Below are 20,867 nucleotides of genomic sequence, written 5' to 3' on the forward strand. Positions count from 1 at the left end.
TGCAATGATTGCAAGAAGTCTATTCTTGTATGCGTGCTTGCAACGACTGCCAGATTTCCATGCTTGAATGCGTGCTCGCAACGATTGCACGAAGATTTATGCTTGATGCATGCTTGCAATGATTTGCAAGAAGTCTATGCTTGGATTCGTGCTTGCAACGATTGCAAAAGTCTACGCTTGAATGCGAACTTGCAACGACTGTACGACGTCCATGCTTGAATGCGTGCTCGCAACGGTTGCAAGAAGTCTACACTTGAATGCGAGCTTGCAACGCTTGCGAGAAGTCCAGGCTTGTATGCGTACTCGCACCAACCGCAAGACGTCCATGCTTGACTGCGTACTAGCAACGATTGCAAGAGGTCTATGCTAGGATGCGTGCTTGCAACGATTGCTAGAAGTCTACGCTTGGATGCGTGTTTGCAACGATCGCAAGAAGTCTACGCTTGTGTGCGTCCATGCTTGGATGCGTGTATGCAAAGATTGCAAGAAGTCTATGCTTGAATGCGTGCTTGCAACGATTGCCAGAAGTCTGTGCCTGGGGATGTGTTGCATGTCAGATGCGACCGACTCGAAACGGGGCACTGTATACTACGGTCCATTTAATGAAAACCTGTTATGACAGAGGCATAAGCCGGTCATGCCGTGATTGTGACTGATGATGAACCGGACTCTGGAGCATGCACTGAAATGAGGCTAAAGCACTGGGGCACACCGTAACGAATCGGTGCATGTATGCAACTGGATTCGAAACGGAGCGCGGTACGTGGCGGTGAAATTTATTTGATTGCCATGACAGAGGCATGAGATGGTCGTGCCGCTGTTGCGACTATCCGTTAATCGTGCATGCTGTAAAGCAAGTACTGGAATGTGGCTGAAATACCTGGGGCGCCGGGACGAATCGGTGCGTCGTAGATGCGACTGGATTCGTATCGGACGTCCTACGTGACAGTGAAATTGATTTCCCATGACAGAGTCATGAATCAGAGAACCGAAACCTGCAACCAACAATGAATCCTGACTCTGGAGCATGTACTGAAATGAGGCCGTAACCAACTGGGGCACACCGAAACGAATCGGTGCATCACAGATGCGACTAGATTCGAATCGGAGCGCGGTAAGTGACAGTGAAATGAGTGACAAAAGTATGCCATGACAGAGGCCCGAATCGGTCGTGCCGCGATTGCGACTGACAACGAACGGGACTCCGGAGCATGTACAGAAATGAGGCCGAAAATACCTGGGGCACGCCGGGACGAATTGGTGCATCGTAGACGCGACTGGATTCGTATCGGAACGTGATATGTGACAGTGAAATGATCCCATGACAGAGACCCGATCGCTTAGCAACGAGCGGGCTCTGGAGCATGTACCGAAATGAGGCCAACACAACTGGGACACGTCGATCGAACCTGTGCGTTTTCCTGAGGAATGCGACTGGTTTCGACTCGAACGTACTAGGTGACAGTGAAATGATTCCCATGACAGAGACCCGATCGATTAGCCACGAGCGAGCTCTGGAGCATGTACCGAAATGAGGCCAACGTAACTGGGACACGTCGATCGAACCTGTGCGTTTTCTTGAGAAATGTGACTGGTTTCGACTCGAACGTACTAGGTGACAGTGAAATGATTCCCATGACAGAGACCCGATCGATTAGCCACGAACGAGCTCTGGAGCATGTACCGAAATGAGGCCAACGTAACTGGGACACGTCGATCGAACCTGTGCGTTCGAGAACTGCGACTGGTTTCGATTCGAACGTACTAGGTGACAGTGAAATGAATTCCCATGACAGAGACCCGATCGATTAGCCACGAACGAGCTCTGGAGCATGTACTGAAATGTGGCCAAGCAGTTAGGGGCACACCGGAATGAATCTGCGCATTTAGCGGATGCGACTGGATTCGAATCGGAGCGCCGTGCGTAACAAAATGAGTGAAATGATGAAATGACCTACGTGAGCCAGCCATGGCAGAGGTAGGAGTCGTTGTGCCGTGAGACGCGACTGGCAACGATTTTGACTGTGGAACACGGTAACGAGACTATAACAAGTACTAAAACAGAGCAATTTTTCCTACCAGCAATATCTACCGAAATGACGCCCGTGAAATGAAGGGCGCTGCGAAATTGGAGCGTATTGAGTGATAACAACCGGTATCACAACAAACGATTCGATATTTCAGGTTTTAACGACACTAAAAATAGTACAGGAAGGTCAATCGAGACCCTTACCTGCGGCAGTCGAGCTGGCGACATTGTACAGAGCCGGCGACGTTGTACAAACGAACGGGAAAGAAAACCACGAGAGAGACGTTTTGTCCGAATGGAAACGAAACACGAGCCGTCGGCCTAGTGACGTAGTGCCGCGCACCGGAAACCGACAAAGACCACAGGCGAGCGGGCTGGTTAAATACCCTCCGGGCTCCTCCCATAAATTCAGGCCACCACACTGGCCTTCTTACATATATATATATATATATATATATATATAGGGTTTTTTTCAGGGGGAACTTGGTGGAACTGAGTTCCACTACCTCTGGTTCAGAACCTTGGGGGGGGGGGGGGGCTGCTCAACACGATCATTTGTAAACACAGAAGTCCGGTTTCTGTGTTTACAAGTGACAGCTCTGCACTCTGTGTGTAACCCCCCTGAACTCTACACTCTGTGTATTTAATGCAATCCTGGTATTTAATGCCCCGTTAAGATCCTGCTACTGTTCGTGAAATTTGACTGTCCACGCCCACTAATTGATGTGAGGGGTTTTGGGGGGTCGTGGACTCGTGGTTGAGTTCCAGCACCTATTGTTTGAGAAAAAAAGCCCTGTATACTGTATATATATATATATATGAGTTGGCTTAGTTGCCAAAGGATTTGCATTTTTGTCCATCCAGAGCTGAGATTTACACAGCCCCTGCACACGCCTGATTAGATGAGAATACTGCCATTTTCTCTTCAAGTCTCAGTGCTTCAATACACGGGATGATATAATTACTGAAATCAAGTAAAAATCAGGTATTTCTACTAGTTGCATTTAAAAATATGCTTAATTATTTAAAAAAATAAAAATAAAATGGATTTATTGGTATTTTTTAACATCTCATAAAGAATTTTATTTTAACATCTGCCCAGAGTTCGTCTTTGAAGTTTACATGCAGAGAAGGAGGGGACAGCAGAGTGATAACCTCTGCTCCTTCATTGTTGAATCAGCAGGCTGCAGTGCTTTTTAATCAAACTCTGTCCCTGATGTATTGGGGACAAGGATCTGGCTGTACTGCATGGCAGTGGTACCCTGGTTACATAGCCACACAGGTTTGCACAGTGGTAAACTGGTTACTGGGCACACAGGTTTACACAGTGGTACCCTGGTTACTGGGCACACAGGTTTACACAGTGGTACCCTGGTTACATAGCCACACAGGTTTGCACAGTGGTAAACTGGTTACTGGGCACACAGGTTTACACAGTGGTACCCTGGTTACTGGGCACACAGGTTTACACAGTGGTACCCTGGTTACTGGGCACACAGGTTTACACAGTGGTACCCTGGTTACTGGGCACACAGGTTTATACAGTGGTACCCTGGTTACTGGGCACACAGGTTTATACAGTGGTACCCTGGTTACTGGGCACACAGGTTTATACAGTGGTACCCTGGTTACTGGGCACACAGGTTTATACAGTGGTACCCTGGTTACTGGGCACACAGGTTTATACATTCTTTAGCAAGTAAAACAGAATCCATACTCTAATGTACTTCGCTGGTTGGCCGGGGTGCTGTCATAATTTTTTTCTAGGTTTGTTACTTCAAGGAAAGACTGTAGCCTTAAATTCCAAAGAACAGAAACTACCAGACACTCTTGGCTTTAATCTTCTTTATTGCTAAATGTCACAGGATTATAAAAATATCAAGGAAAACAACCATTACTTATGTGGTTTGCTCTCTTTGTTAGGGTGTTACATATCCTAAAACCTGTTTAACTGCTTGCCGACCGTTATACTGTATATTTATGGCAGCTCTCCTTTGCAAAATCACGTACCTGTGTATGATTCTGCACTGCCAGGTCTGGGGCACGCATGTATGCCGCCGTCGACCCATTGCCGCTGTGATTGGACACATCGGGAGACAGTCAGTGGGTCCAGTGGACAGGATCGGGACTCGCCGATCATTTGAGACACAGGCAGAACGGTGGTCTGCCTATGTAAACAAGGCCTATCGCCATTCTGTCAGAAGGGAAGGTTGTACAAGCACCCCTCACACATTTAGCAAACACACCCTAGGTACACATTTAACCCTTTGATCGCCCCTAATGTTAACCCCTTCCCTGCTATTGTCATTAGTACAGTGACAGTGCATATTTTTAGCAGTGATCACTATAATAATGTCACTGGTCCCCAAAAAGTGTCACTTAGTGTCTGCCGTAATGTCGCAGTCCCGCTATAAGTCGCTGATTGCCCGTCATTACTAGTAAATAAAAAAATTTATAAAAATTCCATAGATTTATCCCATAGTTTGTAGACGCTGTAACTTTTGCGCAAACCAATCAATATAAGCTTATTGGGGTTTTTCTTTTTTTACCAAAAACATGTAGCAGAATACATATTAGCCTAAATTGATGAAGAAATGTGATTTCTTTTTTAAAAAAAAATATTGGATATGTTTTATAGCAGAAAGTAAGAATTGTTTATTTTTATTTTTTTCAAAATAGATTTTTTTGTTTGTAGCGCAAAAAAAATAAAAACTGCAGAGGTGATCAAATACCACCAAAAGAAAGCTCTATTTGTGGGGGAAAAAAGGACGCAAATTTTATTTGGGTACAGCGTCGCACGACCGCACAATTGTCAGTTACAATAACGCAGTGCTGTATTACAAAAAATGGCCTGTTCATGAAGGCGGGTAAACGAGAAATAGGAAGGAGAGAGCACCCACAGTGCCACATCCGTAATGTATCAAAGAAAAACAAAGATACCAAATAGATATCAACAGGTCGGACTTTTAAGGCATGGAAGCAAATAGGAAAGTAGACAAAAAATATTTATTTTATTGAAAAATACAATATCATAACAGTGTTCAAAACAATATAAAAATCATAGTAAAATATATAATTTGTACATTGAGCCCTTGTGTGTCGTGTCTACGTGTTTCGCCGTAAAGGCTTCCTCAGGACACGGAAAAAGGTTCTTATGAGCTGCGCCTCAATTACAAATGTCATAGCAACCAGGACAGATCCAAATATATGGAGTGGTCAACCACGCTGTGATAGAGTGGACAGCAAGTGGCACATTCTGATGAGTACAAACAAAAATTGATAGTTGCTTATAGCAGGGGCAGGAAAGAAGTCTCAGTCAGTATATTACCACCAATGGGGATTGCCAATAGAGGACATAATCCCATCCACATGAAGCTTAGTAGATGCTGGTGACACATAGTATGGCCAAACAGCATATAAAGACTAAAGGTAAAAGTATTTTTGTGAAGACAGTGAAGGCATACCCCTGGCAGACAGCCCAATGCTGTGCACACTAATGCGGGTAAACCTTCCGGAGGACAAGTTGTTAATGCTTTTTTAGATATAGAGAATCTGTTTAATGTAAATGATCAGTGATGATTAATGCTTTAAAAATAGGATCTGAGCACAAAAATCTTAAAGTAGTTCTATGGTCACAGTATACACTTTCATAATATAACATCAGCATTGCAATAGCAATTCAAAAAATGTTATATTGACAATCCAATACAGGGAGGTTTTCTCTGCTAAGCACACTCCTCCACATGCATGATTGCGCTAAGGGCAATTGGATTCCAAGAAGTAAATGCTACATGAATCATTTGCATTTACTTAAAGTGATTGTAAAGGATTGTTTTTTTATTTATTTTTTAAATAACAAACATATCATACTTACCTCCACTCTGCAGCTCGTTTTGCCTCCACTTTGCGTCACGTTTCAGAGTGGCCCTAAACATCCTCTTCTGGGATCCCCTGGCGGCTCTCATGGCTCCTCCCCGCATCAGATAACCCCGTAGGTGAAGCGATCTCCCGAGGGGTTTACCTTGCAGGCGCGCTCCCGAGTCCAGCATTTGCGTCCTCAGACACGAATACCGCACTTGGCCCAGCCCCCCGGCGCCCGCATCATTGGATTTGATTGACAGCAGGGGGAGCCAATGGCTACGCTGCTATCAATCTATCCAATCAAGAGCCGGGACCCTGTGGAGAGAGGGACAACTCGTCCCCGCTGAGGAGATGAAGGGGCTCAGGTAAGTAAAACGGGGGAGAGGGGCGTTTGGGGGGGTTGGGGCGTTAATAGGATGCATTAAGGTGAAAAAACAACCCCCTTTAAGATGGCCACGGCCAGAAATGCTAGAGGGGTTGTTTTATGAAGTGATTTCTCAACAAAATAAAGCATGGAGACATGGGTGGATGGTGGAGTTTGCATTGAATATTAAAAATGAAATTGTGTTTTTGGTTTGTGGTGCGCAGATGCAGTGAAGATCCGCCTTTAAATACACCCATGTGAACGAGGCCTTATATGAGTTCTAATCCTTTCACACTCAATCTAATCAATCTAACCTCAAAAAACTTTTGGGTTTAGATATTCTTTAATGCATAAAGTATTGAAGACACGGAATCAGCATGGCAGCTGTACTATTTACTTAAGAAGGTAAGACAAGTACATTTCTTGGACTCTGTAAGTGTTGCTGCTTTTGCTGTCGGCACAAATGGACCTGGCAATAGAAGTACTTGATTACTGCCAGTCTTAGATTACTTTGGAGGATAGTTTCTGAGAGACATCTGCTCTTCTTCTTCCACGGCCTTTGGCATCAGTGCCTTGTGGGAGGGGGAGGGTCTGCTAATCCCATGACCAGCAAGTTGGTAGATTATCATACAAAACAGATGATCATACGGTAACACCTGATACTCTAATGACTGGAAGGCTTGTCTAGTAATGCCTTTTTGGTTGACTGATCCCTTTAAGGCACTGTTACTTTAGATGCCCTCTAACAGCTTTACAAGGCTAAATTTTTCTAAATGATCTGTATTGATGTGCAAACCTGAGAACTTTTGGAGAAACGTGGGGTTGAGATCCAGTAGTGAGAGAGTCTTTAAAGGACGTGGTTTGACAGTGACAGGCCATTGCAAGAGTGTTAAATGACGGTAATATGATTCCCAACACAAAGAGCATAAATGGCAAATCGTGACAATATGCGGGCAACAAATGGGCAACCATGAGAATACATGGGTAACAAATGGGCAATCATAACACTACATGGGTAACAAATGGGCAATCATGACAATACATGGGCAATGCTATCAACACACACATGTTAAAGCAGAGGTCCAGTCATTATAGTCCAGGCAGTCACCACCCTTTTCAGGCACTCTATCAGCAGTTTTCCACCTTCATCTCTTTATACACATTCTTTAAGTGGCTAGAAGAAGATACTCATAGCTAGAAACTCTCCGGCTTGGCCTGGTTTGATTACCTAGCCTCCAGGCTGCTGAGAGTTTCTTCAGACACAGCCACCAATTGGCTGACACCTGCATCACTATTCCATTCAGCCAGCAGCTTCAGTGGCATGCCGGGACTACAGGGGAGTAGAGAGGCGGGGGGTGCGGACTGTGCTTTGTCCTTCCCACATTTTGCCACAATGCGCTATGTGTGCAACTATTGACCTCTTCAGTTTGCCATGGCATGCAGAATGCTGCTGCTATCTCTGCATTCTACCATGTGCAGTGATTTTAGAGTCACACCCAGGACCAAATGCCTGCCTAGGTCTCAGGCTCACTGTTTTCTAAAAATGATCAGTTATAGCGATCCTGGGGGAGAAATCATTGCTACACCTTCTAGCTACTCCTTCATAGAGATGACTTTCTTCCCAGCCAGCCGTATACTCCAGTTACACGGAAATTTCAGCATACCGCAAGTCCAGGCATGTAAAATAGCTGGAGTCCCTGGCCTAATACCAAAGAATTCCCAGTTATTGCTATTGCTAACCTGTACAAAATAATGGAAAGCCTGAAACCATGACCTGTTGGGGCCCCTTGAGGACTGGAGTTGAGAAACACTGGTTTAGAGCAGCGGGCGCCAACCAGTGGTCCATGGACTATTGATGGTCCATTAGAAAAATTGGGTGGTCCCCAGGGGTTCTGCCACAAATCAACATTTTGACAGATGTATACCGCCCAATGTTGTTTCAAGTGTTGTTCTCAATATGCGCTAACAGTCAATACTTAAGTCAATATAAATAATATATTTTTATAGAGATCCTTAACAACTTCAATACTAAACTCTTTAACAGGGCCATCTTTAATACTGATTCGACCCTGGGCAAACATTTTCTTGGGCCCTCTTGCTCTGCATTAAAGATGGCCCTGCCCTTTCACCCTCTTCCTGCCTAGACCAATTTTCAGCTTTCAGCCCTGTCATACTTTGAATGACAATTACTCATTATTTAAGACAATTTTTATAATTTTTGTGAGACAGATAGAGCTTTGTTTTGGTGGTATGTAAACACCACTGGTGTTTTAATTTTTTTGCTTTAAAAAAACAAAAAAATTATGAAAAAAAACAAAACATTACTTAGTTTCTATTATAAAATTTTGCAAATACATAACCTTACTTCATAAATTTAGGACAGAATGTATTCTGCTACACTTCTTTGGTAAATAAACCCAAATCAGTGAAAGTTATAGAGTCTACTATGGTATATATATATATATATATATATATATATATATATATATATATATATATATATATATATATGAAAATTAATCAATCCTGATGACCTGATCTAATTTCTTGTACTGTCCTGGCCTGAAATGCCAGGACAGTACAAATCCCCCCCCAAATGACCCTTTTTTGGAAAGTAGACACCCTCTGGTATTTATTAAGGGGCATGGTAAGCTTTTTAAAGTTGTAATTTTTTTGTCACGGTTTTTTGGAAACTGAAGACATTTTTCACCAACAAAGGGGCATTATTATTCTACTTACACCAATGATGGGGCATAACTCCTCCCACTGATATAAATGATGGAACGCCATTCCTCTCACTGACACCAAAGATGGGGTACTATTCGTCCCACTGGTAACACCGATGGGGCACTATTCCTCCCATTAACACTGATGAGGCACTTTTCCTAGATGGTGTTAGGCTTACAATATTCTAATGGTGGCCATGCTAGGACTAGACAGTTAAGACTACTAGTAGGACTCTTTTTGGAAATGCAACATTCCAAGCACAGGAACTTTTAACCTTTATGTTATTTATCTGCATGGCGTTTTAAATGGCTCCTTGTAACATTACCACTTAGAACTGCAAGATATAAAAACGAATGTCAGGAGGAGTTAGGCAAGAGATGAGTCTATGTACTCAGAACACTGTCAATATACCACTCATACAGCTAATATATAGAGAATCTTGTTTCCCTTTGATGTGCAGAGCCTGGGCACCGGCAGGCCTTCTGTCAATGTCTGACTGTGATTTCAGCGATGCAGACACGGGGTAATTGATGGAACACAGTGCTGGCTAATGCTCCACTTATTTTAATCAATTCATCACTTTTATCAAGCCGGTGACCAGTCCAGGCTTTTGCCAATGTTGTATAATGTATGCCCCCCTCATATCTACATTATACTTTTTTGCATTTAAATTTGTTACCAAGATGGAGTGCTTAGAGAAACAGCAACGTACTAAATGCTCAAAGTAACAAGTTTTGCAGAATGCCAGTTAATTCACAATGAGTTTTTAGCCATTTTGAATGTCTAGAGCTCCATTGTTGAAGTTTTGAATAGAGGGTGGCAAACTGATGATTTGGCATTTTTAGCATTCATAATATTCAGTGCATGTTATGCTACAGAAAGCTGGAGACAATGCTACCATACTACAGGAGGCTGTGGACATAAGGGTCATTGGAGACTGGAGATGTGCTACAAAAGACAGAGACATGGAGGACATGTTACCTGAGGTTGCTAAAGATCAGGACTGTAACACATCTACTGACTACTGGGGTCCAAGGGCCACACAACAAGAAGGGTCATATGATTTGGCACCAAGATTTCCTTTTTATTAGAGAGATATGGGGCCTGCCATTGCTGACTCCCTTCTAAAAATGCTAATTGTCAGGCTACTATGCTAATATACTGCCTTAAATACGTTCCAAGTTACTGGCCCACAACACATAAGCAGATAAGGAAAGTCAGAGATAGGTTTTCATAATTGTTCTAGGCATTGAAGCCATAGGGTGAGCCTTAGAGCCACAAAACCAGTATTTCCAGTAGGAGGATAGAAGTGCCAACCTCAATGTTTCTGTCATGATTACTTTTCTTTAAGGCTGTGCATTGAGGCAACACATGTTAACACATGGTAATAGGTGTACTGTTGTATCACTGATTTTGAGTGGCATCCTGATGCCAACGTACCTACATAACTGTTTATCACAGCGCACATATAGTAAATTATGATGCTCTGTGTTCCCAAAAATGCTGCAGATGTTTTTTTTTTGGGGATGCCTTAATGCTGCTCTCCTCAAAACATGAAAAGGTATGTATTAAAGCACACATATGGGCCTTAAAACAATGTATGCGGTCAATTATGTTTTTCTGCACTTACAATGCCATTCACTGCAAGGGCCTTGTTCACTCTGCATTGCTACCTTGAGGTAGGTTGCAATGTGTTGAGCTCACTTGAAGTGACCATCCTTCTCTGCTGTGGTTCAAAGAAATTAATGAAATGTCACATTAAGGTTTCAATAAAGTAAAAAAAAAAAAATTTAATCGAAGAAAAAAAATGTATAAAAACAATGTCCCCGACCACGGGTACACAACGGATTGTTTCAGTGTGCAAAAAGTATGAATGGGCCCTTAGACTGGGATCACTCCTTTCCATTTCTGTCATTATGCTTTTATGTGTGTTTTTATGCGTGTTGATGTGTGTCTTCATTGGGTTATGTTGAGTTTGTTAGATTCTGTCAATCAAAAAACTGTTGAGTTAAGTTGAGATTGCTAAGAAAGGGGTTGGTGACCGTGTGCTGGAATTGAGCTAAAAAACACATCATGTGTGTTTCCATGTGCTGTCACTGTCATTAATAGGGCATACAAGATGTGTTGATACACTAACAAACAGAGCAACACTTTTTTGGCCAACGCATCGCAGCACGCAGTGGAGCTCCCAAGGATGTGCCCCCTGGGGGTGGCATCCCTGGCAAGCCATAAAAACATTATGGGTTTTGGACCCCACTTAGCTTCACTGGCACTTGGTCACGTCACTTTTCTTGAAAATGCTTTTTGGGCAGGCCTTTTGGCTAACCTAGAGCAATTTCTATACTGGACACAAGGCATACCTTGTGTAATGCACCCCCCAGTGCATGTTTTTTTTTTTCAGATAGAAATGTATTAATTTTTTTTGCTAAATGTTACACAGGCACAACAGAACCTTAACAGACATTAAGGCTCATTGATCAGTGAGAAATATCATACAATATCAAAATCATCCATTACATGCACTATCAAGGCATAGACACATTAGCCAGGTACAGTAAAAACAGTCCGGTAAGGAGGTAGGATCATCTACAAGACACAAAATCACATATGATAGCCAATACCAAGGAGGTCAGGAGAAAGTATAGAAGAAGGGGTTTGGGAGAGGGAAGGGAGACGAAGGGAAAAGGAAGAAGGAGAGAGCAAATTATAAAGACTTCCAGTGTAGGATCCACAAAAGGAGAGTTCAATTGCATTATAATTGGGAACAATTGGAAAGGGGTCACCAGAATTATTGACAATGTTTGAAGTCAAATGCTGAGCGTTCAAGGCAAACAACCGTCATATAGGTAGCCCCTTAGCATTGATCCAGTTAGCCCAGATTTTGTTGGGCAGTTTCAACCAGAGTATGTAAGGTATGATCCCCTTCAGCAAGATCATCCATCTGCCCGGGTGGGCATTGCACAAGAATTCCAATGCAATAAGGATCTCCTTCCTTGCATAAAAGGGAGTGTAAAATATAAAAAGTTTTTACATAGCAGGAGGTCTCAACACTATTAACATTGTCCAGTAGAAAAATAAGGGGGTACAAGGGTAGCTTAAGTTCCCCTACTGTATTGATAGTTTGGGCCACCTCAAGCCAGTACTGTTGCAATTAAGGACAGTCCCACACCACATGGAAGGAAGGAACCAATTTCAACTCTGCATCGATGGCATATAGCTGCCCTCAATGGATATATTCTAGACAGTCTGACAGGAGTGAAATATGTATAGTGTAAAAATGTAAGTTGTATGAACCTATACTTAATCAGAATTTCATTGGTCAAAAACTGTTGTAGACATTCGTCTCAGTCTTCATCTGTTAATGAAAAGATTTCCACCTTCCAGCGTTGGTAAAGTGTTATCAGTGAAGGACTATCTGTGCAGAGTAATGCAAAGTATAAAGCTGAAAGGGATATGGCCAGTTATAGGCAGCAAACTGTCAATAGGGTCAAAGGTCAGTTTTAATTTATTAGGGAATTGGGCAGTAATAGCGTGTGGGTAGTTGTAAATAATGGAAAAAACATGGAATTAGTTAAAGCATAGACCTGCTTCAAGGCATCACAGCATAAGAGAGTACCACAAGTCATAATATAATGAAGGTTCCTAATTCAGTACCTAGCCCACAGTTGGGGGTCTTAGATATCATTGAGGTGTAACAAAGAAAAATTGCCCCTGAAAGGAGTATACAGAGAGAAGAATTCTCCACGTGAAACCATGTTCTAGCCTGTCTCCAAACAGCTAATGTAGTATTCATAGGGATTGGACCGTAATGGCTGGGTTAGAGTGTGATCACCTAAAGGGCAAATTGCTATATTCCCGGTAGGATCCTAAAAGGGCAAAAATATATTATTAAGAAGGTTAGTAGGGCAAGACCACCTTCTGTTTGGGGTGAATGCAGAGTGTTTTTTGCCAATCGAGGAGTTTTCCCATTCCAAATAAATTAAGAAAGGATACGGTCTATTTTCTGGAAAAATGTTTTAGGGAGGGTGGTAGGCATTTGCTGAATAAAGGATAAGAATTTGGGTAGCAACATTATGAGATTCACACATCCCACTAGTTCAAGGGGAAGAAACCACCAAGCATTACATTCATGGCTAGATTGGCCCAATAGTGGTTCTTTGCTTTTTTGGGGAGTTTTTTTTATTCACAGAGATGGAGGGTGCAGTTTATTGTGGGTCTGCTTTTGTGCATCTTTTCAGGAGAGCTCTCTTCTAGGACTTGGTGGACTACATTCGGCAGGTCCCTAAGGAGCAGAATCTGCCTGGTTTAGGCCTAGGTGAACTAAAGTACCTTGCCCGGTCAGGATCCCTGTACCCTAGGGGATTCAGGGATTAGGCCCTTCCTCTTCAGAGGTTGGACCATTTTGTACCCTTGTTCACTTGTACACTTGTACACTTTTTTCCATGTGCAGTGATTTAAGGGTTCACTTTTTTTTGTTCACTAAAGACAAAGCTGTCCATATGTGTTGACGCTCATGTTAAATTACAAAGGTGTAAACAGGATCTAAACCACTGAGCTCCATTTATTTATTAAAAAGCCAACAGAAACCAATAAGATGTTTTGGAGATCTCCTATCTGGAACGTGGAAGGTGTAATCCCTAATTGAAGTAAGCAGACCTGAAAACCCAACAGAACATGCACAGCGATGAGGCCTGAGAACAGGCTGAAAAACCTCCGCTCTTTGCATTAGATGAAATCGATTTGCAGATTCATGAAAAGCCATTCATAAAGTCATCTCCATCTATTATATCCGCCAAGCTGTATCTTCCCCGTCTGATTATATATCAAATCATACCCTTGATTTCATATACCTCTACAATGTGATTCTTTGTTCCATTTCCCCTTGTACATCTCCCCTATGTACAATCTCGGTCATTGTGTCACTGCGTGGTGACTGGAACAAAAAAAAACAGGCATAATGAGTGAGCGTTGTGTAGCTGAGCGGAGAGCGGCGGTGGCATTCTTTGCAGCGGTATGCAGGGGGTTAAGGCAGAATTGGTCTCCTGTGTCTGTGTGATCTCCACATTCAGAGTACAGTCAGTCCTCTTGTCATCGTGTCACCCTGTGGTGGGAGAGCCAGCAAAATGAAGCATATTGAATTCCATCCCTGGCCTCATTGTCTGCACAGTGTCAGGTTCCTGAACCTCTCATAGACCAACAGATATTCCATAGATCATCTAACGCACGGATTAACCCCGCGGATTAACCCCACGCTGCCTGCACCCACTACACACGGCATGGCATTCACCACACATCCCTTTTCATCAGAACAATAACAGCAATATAATTAAATATCTATCCACCAAACCATTTATCTGTGTCATGGCTGTCTACGTCTCCTTGTCTCTCAGATCTGTCAATCAACCTACAAATCTATGTATGTACCTAATGTCTATTTGTCCATATCAAGCCTATCTATCTATCTAGTATCAATCTGTCTATTTGTCTCACGCATAGCCGTCTAACTATTTTTCTATCTATCTATTGATCTGTTCATGGAGTGCGCAGATGGAGTGGCAGGTGTGCCTGGGCACACCCTAATCATTCTGTGCAGTGCCGATTCCCCATACTGCCTGGGCTTCCCCCGTGTTGCCCAGAATGAGAATGCCCCGTCACGCCCCCCAACCCCCCCCCCCCCCCCCCCGAGTTCTGCCGGCTTCCCTACTCTTCTCTTATCGCCCCTCGGCTGCTGCAGGGGATGTTTCAGGATGGAGAGTGGGGGAAAGGGCTAGTCGGTATGTCATTTACCGGCCCCTTCCTTTTCTACTGTGTTCATTCACAACCATATCTATCTATATCACCCAACGAATGTCTATCTATCTATCTATCTATCTATCTATCTATCTATCTATCTATCTATCTATATCTCCCAACTCATGTCTGTCTGTCAGCCTATAAATGTTTGCATCTTTCTAATACCTATTTAACCATATCTACCTATCTACCTATCTATCTATCTATCTATCTATCTATCTATCTATCTATCTATCTCGTATCAATCTGTCTATTTGTCTCATTCATGTCTGTCTATCTTTATTCCCTATCTTATGTCTGTTTTTTTTTTTTCATATACTTTTATTTATTTCAGAAAAGCCAAAAAACAAAACAAAAACAAAAAATAAGAAAGACATTTTTCCATAGTAACACAATCAACTAAGACAATAATAACACAATAATCTTCTAACCGAAGAATAATATTCAATTTTTTAACCATCTTGTTATTCAATATAATTTCCTCACCCCGGTCCATTATGTCTGTTATGTCCATCTGTCTATATATCTATAACGCATCTACTTATCCACCTCATGTCTGTCTGTCTATACATTTTTTGACCTTCTTTCTGTCTGCTTGTCCCAATTTCTATTCATCTGTCTCATTTCTATTCATCTGTCTCATTTCTATTCATCTGTCTCATTTCTATTTATTTTCTTACACCTTTCTATAAACTACATGTCTGTTTTTTGTCTTGTCATCTGTCTATGTGTTTATTTAATCTATCTATCTATCTATCTATCTATCTATCTATCTATCTATCTATCTATCTATCTATCTATCCATATATATCTATCTATCCATTTATCCATATCTATCTATCTATCCATTTATCCATATCTATCTATCTATCTATCTATCTATCCATTTATCCATATCTATCTATCTATCTATCTATCTATCTATCTATCTATCTATCTATCTATCCATTTATCCATATATATCTATCTATCCATTTATCCATATATATCTATCTATCCATCAATTTATCCATATCTGTCTATCTGTCTATCTATCTATCTATCTATCTATCCTTTCATTTATCCATATCTATCTATCTATCTATCTATCTATCTATCTATCTATCTATCTATCTATCTATCTATCTATCAATCTATCTATCTATCTATCCATCCATTTATCCATATCTATCTATCTATCTATCCATCCATTTATCCATATCTATCTATCTATCTATCTATCTATCTATCTATCTATCTATCTATCTATCTATCTATCTATCTATCTATCTATCTATCCATATCTATCTATCCATATCTATCTATCTATCTATCTATCTATCTATCTATCTATCTATCTATCTATCTATCTATCTATCAATATATATCTATCTATCCATTTATCCATATCTATCTATCTATCCATCTATCTCCTACTATCCTCTGTCAACGTATTGATCTCACACCTATTGATCAATAAATCTATTCTATCTGTATCTATCATCTATCAATCTGTCTCATATATGTCTTATTATGTCATATGTTATCTACCAGTCTATCTACTATCAATCTATTCATCTTTGGCATATTTTTGTGGAAGGATTAATGATCCACTCATAAAGTACTTGTTCTAAGTGCAGTACAGTGCCCTGAACTCTAACTGATTGCTGTGGGCTCCTCCAATTTGCCAACCCTCACTGCTCTTCACACAGCTTTATTAATAGCTCCATGTGGACAGGAACCCAGCTGAGAGCTCATAAGCAAAGCCAAAGAAAAGCCGATGTTCTCTCTTACACAAGAAGGCACCTTTCACCTATTATACACAGTTACATAAGCAAAACAAAAAGACATGTGACCATCAAGCTCAATCTTTATGAAGAAAATGCAGAGGAAGGTTAAAAACTCATAGTGGTTAAGCCCCATACACACTATTAGATTTTCTGCAGATTTTTGTCTTCAGGTTTACCAAAACCATATAGTGCAAGGGCCTGCCTGATTGCATACAAATTGAAACTCTGAGGCCGCGTACACACGCGGGGACTGTTCGCTGAAACTGTCCGCTGAAACCAAGTTTCAGCGGACAGTCCGCTCGTGTGTGGGCTTTCAGCGGACAGTTTCAGCGAACAGTCCGCTGAACAAGGTTTTTCGGAAATTCCGATAAACTGTCCGCTGAAACCTTGTTTCAGCGGACAGTCCCCGCGTGTGTAGGCTTGTTCGTCAAACAAAGTTGCACGCATGCTCAGAAAGGATTTTCACGCCGAAAGTTATAATGCAGTATATAGGACGTCGTATTTTTCGTCCCGTCGTACGTGCCGTTCACGTCATCGCGCACGGTTTCAGCAAACTGTTCGTCCGTCGTGTGTGGCCATGTCCGTCCATGCTAATTTTGAGCGGACTGTTTGCCGAAACTGTTTGACGGACAAAGTTGGGCGAACAGTCCCCGCGTGTGTACGCGGCCTTAAGGTTTGACCTCATATTACATGGTTTTGGTAAATCTGAAGACAAAAATTTTGCAGAAAATCGAATGCCCCGTACACACGAGCGGAATTCTGCTCAAGCTTGGCTTGCATACACACGGTCACACAAAAGTTCTCTGGACAGTACGACGAGCCAAGAAAATGAAGTTCAATGCTTCAGAGCATGCGTCGAATTGTTTCCGAGCATGCGTAGGAATTTTGCATGTCGGAATTGGTACAGACGGAACTTTTTCTGACCGAAAAATTGAGAACCTGCTCTCAATCTTTTGCTGGCGGGAAATCCGCCAGCAAAAGTCCGATGGAGCATACACATGGTCGGAATTTCAAACCAAAAGCTCACATCCGACTTTTGCTGGCGGAATTTCCGATCATGTGTACGGGGCATAATAGTGTGTATGGGGTCTAAGGCATATGTAATATACAATGGTAAGCCATATCAACCATCAGAAATGTAGGCGTATGAAAACAGGCCAGGTGACATTGCTCTTCACTCATTTATACATTTTAGAATTTTATAATTTCTTTCTAAGGTCGCATGTATTTGTGCATTGCACGGGACCTTGGGAAAACGCGTAGGAAAAGTAAAAGTTGACAAAATAATCAATTGCACAGAACGGCTATGAATATACAATGTAACCAAAAAGAATTGTTTACTAGCAGTGAGATGTGTGTGGGTTTATTTAGGAAACAGGATCCATATGGTTTTACAGAAAAGAAGTGTGGTGATATCATATACATAACACACACACACAGATTTGTCTGAATGAGACAGCCCGGAGACACCCGGATAATGATCTTTCAGTATTTGTTTACGTCAGAGGACCCAAAACAAAGGATGTATTAATGTGCCTCCAAAGAGAGAACACTGCTGAGAAGAAGGCAAACTTTAAATGGCACGGAGAACAGGTACTGTGATATCTCACAAACGTATTGAGTATGGTGGTGGGGGTAAAAACAGGCAGCTGAGCCGCAGTGCAAGTTAAACTCTTGGTTCACAGTTGCAGCACAGTCCCACAATGTGAAATTGCCGTTTGGAGGTAGTAACGCCTCCTGAACGCCCGTCAGCCACTGCTATACCATCTTCTAAAAGACAATCCACCACAGATCACTTTTCAGAAGGTGGTAAGCTTACTAACCTTCTGTGTGCGTATATATATATATATATATATATATATATTTATATACACTACTGTGCAAATGTTTTAGACAGGTGTGAATTTTTTTTTTAAATTAAGAATGCTTTCAGAAATAGAAATGTTAAAGCTTATTTTTATCAACAAAATGGAAAGTAAATGAACAGAAGAGAAATCCAAATCAAACCAATATTTGGTGTGACCACTCTTTGCCTTCAAATCAGCATCAATTTTTCTAGGTATACTTGCACACAGTTTTTGAGGGAACTCAGCAGGTAGGTTGTTCCAAACATATTGGAGAACTAACCACAGATCTTCTGTGGATGTAGGCTGCCTCAAAACCTTCTGTCTCTTCATGTAATCCCAGACAGACTCCATGATGTTGAGATCAGGGCTCTGTGGGGGTCAAACCATCACTTCCAGGATTGTTTTTTACGCTGAAGATAGTTTTTATTTTATTTATTTCAGTTACTTATATAGCACCATCAATTTATGCAGTGCTTTACATATATATTGTACATTCACATCAGTCCCTACCCTTAAGGAGCTTACAATCTAAGGTCCCTAACTCACATTCATACATTTTAGGGACAATTTAGACAGGATCCAATTAACCTGCCAGCATGTCTTTGGAGTGTGAGAGGAAACCGGAGTACCTGGAGGAAACCCACACAGGCACAGGGAGAACATGCAAACTCCAGGCAGGTGGTTTCCTGGTTGGGGTTTGAGCCAGTGACCCTTCTTTCTGCTAGGCGAGAGTGCTACCCACTACACCACTGTGCCGCCCATTTACTGACATTGGCTGCATGTTTGGGGTCATTGTCCTGCTGAAGAATAAATTTGGAGCCAATTACATGCCTCCCTGATGATATGGCATGATGGATAAGTATCTGCTTGTATTTCTCAGCAATGAGGACAACATTGATCCTGACCAAATCTCCAACTTCATTTGCAGTAATGCAGCTCCAAACTTGCAAGGAACCTCCTCCATGCTTTACAGTTGCCTGCAGACACTCATTGTACTGCTCTCCAGACCTTCGACAACAAATTGCCTCCTGCTACAGCCAAATATTTCACATTTTCACTCATCAGTCCAGAGCTCCTGTTGCCATTTTTCTGCACCAAAGTTTCTAGGTTTTTTGTGCAAAGTGGAGTCGCTTAGCCTTGTTTCTACGTCGGAGGTATGGCTTTTTGCACTTCTTCCATGAAGACCACTTCTGGCTGGACTTCTCCAGACAGTTGATGCGTGTAACTGGGTGTCACTGATTTCCACCAGTTCTGTACTGATGGCACTGCTGGACATCTTCCGATGTCGATATATATATATATATATATATATATATATACATATACATATTTGTAAATATTTGTAAATTAAAAAATAAATATTATATATATACTGAATATACAATTCTATTCTGCTTCAACAAAATATGATTCTGTCTACAAAAGTGTATTCCAGTCATACACGATACTATCCCATACACATGATAAACCCCCAACACACCATTGTCATCTCCTATACAAATCAATGGACCCCATAACAGTCATGACTGCTTATGGTCATCAAGGTTCCCTACAACTCATATTGCAAATAATATTAATACTGTTAACAGACCTAAAAAACATACAACACACTACAAGGACCAGTTCTGATTGCTGGTGACTCACTGAGACGGTCAAATCACAAAGAATTGACAATGTAGACTTGCAGATGTACTTACTCAGTGGGACGTTGGTGGAGATCTGCACATGAACAATGCAATGATGAGTATAGAATATCAGCCCTCGGCTACTGAACAGCCACACCTCGGCGCACACCCAGATGCAGACCCCCCCTTCCTGAGCCATTGCACACCTGTACAGGCAGCACATGATACAGAATCCTCCCCAGGGGGGTAGCTTTTTAATGACATCGGAATAAAGCTCTCAGCATACAGTTACACCCGAGGTACAGAGCTGCAAGGCCTCTGTAACATCCACATAAACTACACCTGTCAGGGAAGAATTATTGGAGGCCACCATTCCTGACCTCTACTTTTTAGAATGCTCTTTGCCTGGCTGTCATGTAGTTTTGCCTTTCATGCACTCTTATGCCCTGTACACAAGATCGGAATACCCGCCAGCAAAAGTCTGATGAGAGCTTTTGTTCGGAAAATGCGACCATGTGTATGCTCCATCGGACTTTTGCTGGCGGAATTTCGGCCAGCAAAAGATTGAGAGTATGTTCTCAATTTTTCGGTTGGAAAAAGTTCAGATCGGAAATTCAGATCGTCTGTACAAATTCCGATGCGCAAAATTCCTACGCATGCTCGGAAGCAATTCGATGCATGCTTGGAAGCATTGAACTTCATTTTCTTGGCTCGTCATAGTGTTATACGTCACCGCGTTCTTGACAGTCAAAAGTTCAGAGAACTTTTGTGTGACTGTGTGTATGCAAGCCAAGCTTGAATGGAATTCCATTGGAAAAAACATTTTTTCAGACGGAAAATCCACTCATGTGT

At 41.9% G+C, this 20,867-nt stretch overlaps 1 protein-coding gene across 5 annotated transcripts in view; it reads right to left on the minus strand.

The window, feature by feature from the left end:
* LOC143924814 (serine/threonine-protein kinase SBK1-like) overlaps positions 1–20,867 on the minus strand; it is a 147,344-nt gene that overhangs the window by 22,810 nt on the left and 103,667 nt on the right. Inside the window, exon 1 of one of the 5 annotated variants that reach the window (XM_077449287.1) lies at positions 20,088–20,231. The exons of 3 other annotated variants lie outside the window; for them this stretch is intronic. The gene's annotated coding sequence lies outside the window, so the exon portion shown is untranslated. Of the gene's footprint in view, positions 1–20,087; positions 20,232–20,867 lie in introns of those variants that run through there. One more of the 5 variants, XM_077449288.1, reaches the window with a different exon arrangement.

Source organism: Lithobates pipiens, unplaced genomic scaffold (assembly GCF_037356315.1).
Source record: "Lithobates pipiens isolate NorthernLeopardFrog02 unplaced genomic scaffold, aLitPip1_a1.2 Scaffold_22, whole genome shotgun sequence".
Classification (NCBI taxonomy): Eukaryota; Metazoa; Chordata; class Amphibia; order Anura; family Ranidae; genus Lithobates; species Lithobates pipiens.